This window comes from Phacochoerus africanus, chromosome 10, assembly GCF_016906955.1.
Source record: "Phacochoerus africanus isolate WHEZ1 chromosome 10, ROS_Pafr_v1, whole genome shotgun sequence".
In the NCBI taxonomy this organism is placed as follows: Eukaryota; Metazoa; Chordata; class Mammalia; order Artiodactyla; family Suidae; genus Phacochoerus; species Phacochoerus africanus.
The window spans coordinates 65,108,369-65,116,042 of NC_062553.1; the positions used below are offsets into that span (position 1 = coordinate 65,108,369).

Sequence of the window (7,674 nt, forward strand, 5' to 3'; positions counted from 1 at the left end):
ATGATGGTGGTTATATGACTCCATGTATTTGTCAAAACTCTTAGAACTGTGCCCCTAAAAAAAGGGTGACCTTTGCTGTAAATTATACCTCAATAAACTTGACTTGAGAAATTAAGAACAAGAGAGGGAAACACATAAACCAAATGCAATGTGTGAATTTTGACCAGAGTCTGGTTCAGATCAAAGAAGCTATATGGGTTGAATAATTTGCTCTAGGAAACCAGCACCATGGTGTCCAGCTGCAAGATTGGCTATCCACCCTCAAAAGCAACCTGGCCAGTTTAGGAGCCAAATGCCCTGGATTGCTGGACTCTGGGGCCAGTTATCTGCACCTGGAGGTAATGGACAGGATTTCGTTCCCAGCATCACCTTTGGTCACACTGTGGTACAAAGCTCTGGTACAAAGCTCTGAAGGTATCTTAGCCAGGACCATTTCTCTGACATGCACATGATGGTATCCAGGCCAGAACACTGGGTAAAGCCAATGGCTGTAGCAGGCACCAGTCAATACATGTTTCATCTTGAGTCTACTGAGGACCTTGGGGCTTTGATTAAAGACATTCAGGAGAATGGAAGGAAGGTTGGCCTTGCTATCAAACCAGGAACTACACTTGAGTATTTCACACCTTGGTTATGACAGTGGAAACTGGGTTTGGAGGGCAGAAATTCATGGAAGATATGATGGCAAAGTTTCACTTTGAGGACCCAATTCCTGTCTTCGGACATAGCGGTTGATGAGGAAGTAGGTCCTGACACCACCCATAAGTGAGCAGAGGCAGAAGCTAAAATGATGGTGTCTGGCTGAGCCATAGTGAGGAGTGAAGACCCCAGATCTATGATCAACCTGTTAAGAAAGCTTTGCTCAGCAGGTAAACAGCTCAACATAGTATTCGAGAGGACGCAGGTTCATCTCTGGCCTCATTCAGTGAGTTAAGGATTCAGTGTTGATAAAAGGTTCAGCAAAGTTTGCAGATATGTCTCAGATCCAGTGTTTCTGTGGCTATGGTGTAGGCTGGCAGCTGCAGCTCCGACTCGACCCCTAGCCTGGAAACTTCCATACGCCATAGGTGTGGCCCTAGGAAGGAAGGAAAATTTGCTCAGAAGCTGCTCAGAAACATGCCCTCCACTAATGAAATCTCTAGGAGTCCCAGGTTTCTGCTCATGAGATCTTTTTACTGGAAAATAAAAATACTGACTACCAAATCATACTACAATGAAGGCAGTGATGCTTTTCTGAGGAACATTCATTCCTATGACTAAAATATACAGAAGAATTCTCTTGTGGCACAGCATTTTAACGGTCCAGCACTGATACTGCATGCAGCACCTTGGGCTGCTGTAGTGTAGGTTCGATCCTTGGCCCAGGAACTTCCACATGCAGCAGGTGTGTGGCAAATACATACATACATACATACATACATACATACATACATACAATATGCATAATGTTCCAAGAGGTTAGAAAGTGTGTATAATTACCTTTTTAGTGATGGAATTTAAAGATCAGTGTGGTAAAATACCATTTTTACTGGATTTTTATAAAGAGTAAAAAATATGGCTGTATTAAAGAAAGTTATAAACAGAAATGTGTCTTAATGCATAAGAAAGGCATATCATCCATTATGAAAAAAAAAGCTTTTTTTCTGAATTTCTAAAAAGGATTTTCTGTTGTATCGTGGCTGTTTTCCAAAAGCAAAGAATTCCTTATGTTTGTCTGTTTCATGTCATTTGCGATTTGTGTATGTGTGTGATAAATAAGTTTGGATCTGAAAAAAAAAAAAAAAAGAGTTATACAGAGTTCCCATCGTGGCACAGCAGAAACGAATCCAACTAGGAACCATGAGGTTGGGGGTCAATCCCTGTCCTCACTCAGCGGGTTAAGGATCTGGTGTTGCCATGAGCTGTGGTGTAGGTCACAGACGTGGCTTGGATCCCGAGTTGCTGTGGCTGTGGCCTAAGCTATAGAAAGTGTTAAGCAACAGTGAGAAACTAAAATATTGATTATTGCATGAGAGGGAACTGTGAATTTTCTTACGTTTTCTTATAATTGTATTATCGATGTAAGAGAATGTCCTTACTCTCTAATGTCCTTCTGTTAAGTACATTCACCTTAGTAGCCTTTTCTGGCAAAATTATCCTCAGATACAAAAGTTCCACTGGCCTATAACTGCCAAGTTAAAGAAGTGTGCTTCTAACATGAAGACAGATGGCAGCAACGTTCACCAAAACAAAACAAAACAAAACAAAAATGCCATGCACTTAGTCTTAACAGTCTGTGTTCAGTTCATAATTGTAAAGTGCTGTATAAATTGGCTGAGCTTTGTCTCCTAAATTACCTTGGCACCAACCATTTGATTCTTAGTTGCAATTACATTTTATTATATGTACATTGTTTCTCTTAATAAGAATACAACAAATCTCTCTTCTCTAGGTCTCTATTCTGTAGCTTATGGTTTATTTTTAGTCAATGTAATTGTTACCTCATAAAAAGGGAACAATTTAAAACACACTTAGATTTTCAAAAGCTTAATGATGTAGTTCTGCATTACACTTTTAACTGTGCAAAGACAAATTACTTTGACAGTGCTAGTCAAAAACTTAATGTACATTCATATCTACTGACTTGGAAATGGGCTGCGTACATTATTGGAAAAGCGCAGTTTATCAAATAGCATGCACAGTATTTACCTGATTACATAAATATATATGTAAGTACAGAGGCGTTCCCATTGTGCCTCAGCAGGTTAAGAACCTAACATAATGTCAGTGAAGACGCAGGTTCGATCCTTGGCCTCGGTCAATGGGTTAAGGATCCGGCGTTGCAGAGGTCACAGATGCTGCTTGGAGCCGGTGTTGCTGTGGCTCTGGTGTAGGCTCCAGCTGTAGCTCTGTTGACCTCTAGCCTGGGAACTTCCATATGCCACAGGTGTGGCCCTGAGAAGAAAAATTAAAAAATAGAAAAAAAGTGCCAAAAATTGAAATTACCCATCCAAACAGTGCTAATGGTATATGGATGGTAGAATAACATGCGATTTTCATTGCCTTCTTTATGCCTTTCTCTTTCGTTTAAAACATACGTTTTCCACTTATAATAAGAAAAATAAGAAATTAAATATGTATAGGACATGATATATAAGATGTTTGTAAATTCAAGCATCTATAAAATGCCAAAACTGAGTTCCCGTCATGGCTCAGTGGAAAACAAATCTGACTGGTATCCATGAGGATGCAGGTGCGATCCCTGGGCTTGCTCAGTGGGTTACAGATCCAGCGTTGCCATGAGCTGTGGTGTAGGTCTCGGAAAGAAATGCCAAAACTGTAGCCTGCTGGCAATACCTAACAGTGAGAGATTTACAAAGTGAAAGAAATACGAAGATAACCTGGGAGCAAACACTTGGGGCAGAAATGATGTGTTGCTGACACAGAGAAAATCTGTCAGTGAAAAAAATGATCATGTTTGCAAAAACGGAACTAGATTGTAGAGTACCTCCAATGGCAGGATAACTCTGCACATATTTCTATAAACAGTGGGAAACTATACTGATCTGGGGTGAGTTACAGAAATAAATGATAGTTAATTTAGACATTTATCAGCTCGCACAACTGTTGGGAGGAATGGGCAAATCATGTATTGGGGGCTTTCAGGAATCATTCCCAAAGAGACACTGCAGAACTGAACCACCAAGAGCCAGCTGGTACATGAATGGTCAGGAAACAAATCAAAAAATCAGGAAGTCGATGCTAATGCTGTGTCTCCAGAAACATGCTGACACCGCATAATCAGAAAATAACCGTGATTACAAAATTGCTGTGTTAAGGAAGCAAAAAATTAAGGCACCACAATTAAGAAGCCTCCATGAGCAGGAAGCCTCTTATTGTTCTGGCTTCAGAAGCGGAGTGTACCTGCCCTGATGGTTATGAGAAAACCAGTGTTCCATGCCTTGACTATGAACATCCATGAGACTAGTGACCAGACACGGGGACTTTTGATAACATTGCCATAGAAAAATCAGTTGCCTACAGACCATGCTCACCTCTAGAAAAACCAAAGGCAGTGGAAGAATGAATTTTGTCTCTGCTCCCCCTTGCCAACCCTGAAAGCCTGCCTACTCCGGCTGCAAAGAAGTCTGGGAAATGTAGTTTTTAGCTTCTCAGCTTCTGCAGTGAAGAATGGCACACTAGAAGGGGTTGGAATGAATGTGAAACAACAAACTATGGTTAATAAGTTTAGCAAATTAAACCACTCCAACGGAGCTAATAACAGGTTTTTTTTTTCTTAATTATTTTAACCTTCCTTCAATTTATATTTATTTATTTATTTACTTACTTATTTTGCTTTTTAGGCCTGCACTAGAGACATGTGGAGGTTCCCACTAATCAAGGCCAGGGATTGAACCTGCAACCTCATGTTCCTAGTCGGATTTATTTCCACTGTGCCACAACGGGAACTCCTAGTAACAGTTTTGTAATAGTGATCCCTTACCTTTTACTTTTGTCCCCAAAGGCCTAGTAGAAACATTTTCAAAGCAATAATAACTCACTATGGCACAAAGTTTTCACATAATCATTAAAATTAAATTTGTATTCTTTGGTTACAGATTGTGAACATAAGTATATTCAATTCAAATATCTTCAAAATTCACTACAATAAATCGTGATGCAAATGGTGATAAATCATCAGTAAACATTAAGTCTAAAAAAGGTCAGAGAAGTTCCTGTTGCAGCTCAGCAGAAACAAACCCGACTAGTATTCATGAGGATTTGGGTTCAATCCCCCGCCCCTCTCAGTGGGTTAACGATCTGGTGTTGCCATGAGCTGTGGTGTATGTAGCTCACAGACCCGGCTCAGATTTGGCGTTGCTGTGGGTATGGTGTAGGCTGGCAGCTGTAGCTCCAATTTGACCCCTAGCAAAAAAAAAAGTCAAATTTGGAAGTACTGGAGAGAGATTTGAGACCACTATTCACATGTAATTGATTGAATCAATTCCAGTAAAAGGATAATGAAGTATTTTAGAGAGCCTTAAATATTGTAAAAATGTATATTCATTCACTTTAACTGTATTATAACAAAAGAGCACTGAGATTTTGGTTACATATGAGTTAATCCATTATACTTCAAAGTTGTAGAGTTATATTTTTCATATATCCTGATGTATAGCAAATTCCTACAATGCAGATGCCGATGTAGGCTATAATAGTTGGATTTTGAGGTATTTTCGAGAATTTGATAATAACATGATTGTTCTACATGGCAACAATAGAATCATATGTCAACAAATGTTCACACATATCAGGAAAAAAGAAACTCCTGTCACAGTGGAAGCTTAGAACTCTCTAAATTAGAACCATAATATTTTTCAGCTGGAAGCTATTCATTTAATAAATGATTATTACAATCTACTTCTTATCAACCTTAACTTCAAGTTGGTTTTTTTAAAACTCAGGTTCCTGTCAATGCAGAAGCTATACCAACAACTAAAATACAACAGGACAAATATTGTAAAAAATGCCTCAGAAAACTAAATGTAGAACTACCATATGATCCAGCAATCCCACTCCTGGGCATATATATTCAGACAAAACATTCACACAAAAAGATACATGCACCTCTACGTTCATCACAACACTATTCACAATAGCCAAGACATGGAAACAACCTAAATGTCCATTGGCAGATGAATAGATTAAGAAGATATGGTACAATGGAATACTACTCAGGCATAAAAAAGGACAAATCACAGCCATTTGCAGCAACACGGATGAAACTAGAGATTCTCATACTAAGTGAAGTTAGAAAGAGAAAGACAAATACCATATGATATCCCTTATTCATGGAACCTAAAATATGCCACAGATGATCCTATCTACAAAACAGAAACAGATCATGGCCAAGGAAAGCAGACTTATGGTTGCCAGGGGGGAGTGGGGAGAGGATGGGATGGACAGGGAGTTTGGGGTTGTTGGATGCAAACTGTAACAATGGGAATGGATGGGCAATGGGGTCCTACTGTACAGCACAGGGAACCATGCGTGATTGGGTCACTTTGCTGTACAACAGAAATTGAAGAAACATTGTAAATCAACTATACTTTAATTTTTAAAAATGCGTAAAATGCTATGTAATGCAAGGTGAGAGAGATGAAAATTCCTCTTAGGGGTGGGGAAGGCTTCAGAAAATCTTCACAAATAAGAACATCTTCAACCTGAGTCTCCAAAGACAAGCTGGGAGTTGTCATATCAACAAGAGGAGGAAGGATGTCCAAGCAAGGTTTTCAGAGCTTGCAAAGGTATGAGGAGATGGGGAAGACCATGAAGTATTGAGACAACTAGAGTGACCAAAGTTACTAGAGGAGAGAGTATTTTTTTAAGGAGTTTTGATTTAAAAGTGCCCTGTGATGAAGGACCTTGTGAAATATGCTTGAGCACATTGCTGATGCTCAGTAAGTATTTAGTGCTGGTGCCGAGTGAAAAAAATAAAAGCGTGAATCTGAAAGCACTGAGCATCCATGAAAATGTCTGAAGCAGAAGAATGACTTGATTACGCTGCATTTTAAATGAATCAGAGAAAAAGTGGAAAGTGAGAGGCTGCTTAGAAGCCCATGGCAGCTTTTCAGACAAGAAATATAGAAGCTGTTATCCCGAAGAAGTTAGTTGGCTTGTTCAAGGTCTCAGAGCCAATGAGCAACAAAATGGGCTTCTGTCCCTCTGCCCAAACACTTTTTCTACTATACTTTCTTACCTGCAAATTTATTGTTCACCACGTAAAACCTGAGATATCTGTAAGAGGATTTCTGTTGTAAGGGTGTGGTGATACAATGATGTTGGAAGTTGTGGACAGGTCCAACTGAATAATAATATTTCAGCAAGATTTTTTCAGTTTTTTAGGTTGTGGGACTTTAAAAAAAAAAATCAGGGAGACAATTTACACAGTGGCATATCAAGGATTAATTTGACTTGCAAATTGGCAAACCAAAGCAACTTACAAAGGCTGTTGAACTGTTTTTTTGTTTGTTTGTTTTTTTTAAAAGGTAAGAAACACAGGAGTTCCCATTGTGGCTCAGCGGAAACAAATCTGACTAGCATCCATGAGGATGAAGGTTCAATCTCTGGCCTCGATCAGTGGGTTAAGGATCTGGCGTTGCTGTGGCTGTGATGTAGGCCAGCAGCCACAGCTCCAATTCGACCCCCAGCCTGGGAACCTCCATTTGCTGCAAGTGCAGCCCTAGGGAAAAAAAAAAAAAAGTAAGAAACCCATAGTTAACTAGATGGTTATTTCTCAAAACTATTCCCATCTTTAGAAATATTTTAGGCTATCTTTATCTTTTTTCCTATTTTTCTAGAGACATTCTTCTCCCCCATGAAACTCTCTGGCCATAAAACCACTGACTGCTTTTGTCCTATTCCAGCCTCTGATGGTTTCTAGCATCCTGTCTCCTGCCCACATTTTTCCTTTCACTTCTTAGTTCTCATCCCTTCTTTCACTTCCCTCCATGCTACGCCAGATACAGCTGCCAAGAAGATGGATTAGCTCATTTACCAAATCAGGAGGTTTCCCTTTGTCATTCAAACTAGTTTCTTAGTACACTGAAACTAAAATTAGTTATGGTTTTGTCTCAAAGATATTAACTTCGGACTTATATTTTAATCATTTAAAGTTTGGGTAGCAAGAAGCAG

The 7,674-nt window shown here is 39.4% G+C and overlaps 1 pseudogene; it reads left to right on the forward strand.

Annotated features, from left to right (window-relative positions):
- Positions 1-228: 228 nt before the first annotated feature.
- On the forward strand, positions 229-5,328 carry LOC125137430 (ribulose-phosphate 3-epimerase-like; annotated as a pseudogene).
- Positions 5,329-7,674: the final 2,346 nt, after the last annotated feature.